General features: G+C 62.2%; 1 protein-coding gene across 2 annotated transcripts in view; it reads right to left on the reverse strand.

Moving 5' to 3' along the window:
- Positions 1-291, reverse strand: part of AGO1 (argonaute RISC catalytic component 1) — a 19,636-nt gene that overhangs the window by 11,228 nt on the left and 8,117 nt on the right. The window lies entirely within an intron of this gene.

Genomic DNA, 291 nt, shown 5'->3' on the forward strand with positions numbered 1-291 from the left:
GCCAGCCCAAACGCCCTGGCAAGGCATCACATTCCTCCTGCACTCACCAAGCCCGAGGCTGGGACCCAAGGATGCTGGAGCACAGGGGAAGTGGGGTGTACATGGTGACAGGCGCATGAACCCCAATGAGATACACCCGGAGACGGGGTTGTGCGAGGAAGAAGCATGGCTGTGGCGAGGGAGGTGCCCCCCCTTTTGCGGGGGCTCTGAAGCCTGACAGCGCCAGCCTGAGCAGGCACTGCTGCTGTGGTATCGGGCGAGAACTGGGAGGAGAGATTTTCTGCCAGCACT

The sequence above is a fragment of the Fulmarus glacialis genome, unplaced genomic scaffold, assembly GCF_000690835.1.
Source record: "Fulmarus glacialis isolate BGI_N327 unplaced genomic scaffold, ASM69083v1 scaffold23790, whole genome shotgun sequence".
NCBI classification, from domain to species: Eukaryota; Metazoa; Chordata; class Aves; order Procellariiformes; family Procellariidae; genus Fulmarus; species Fulmarus glacialis.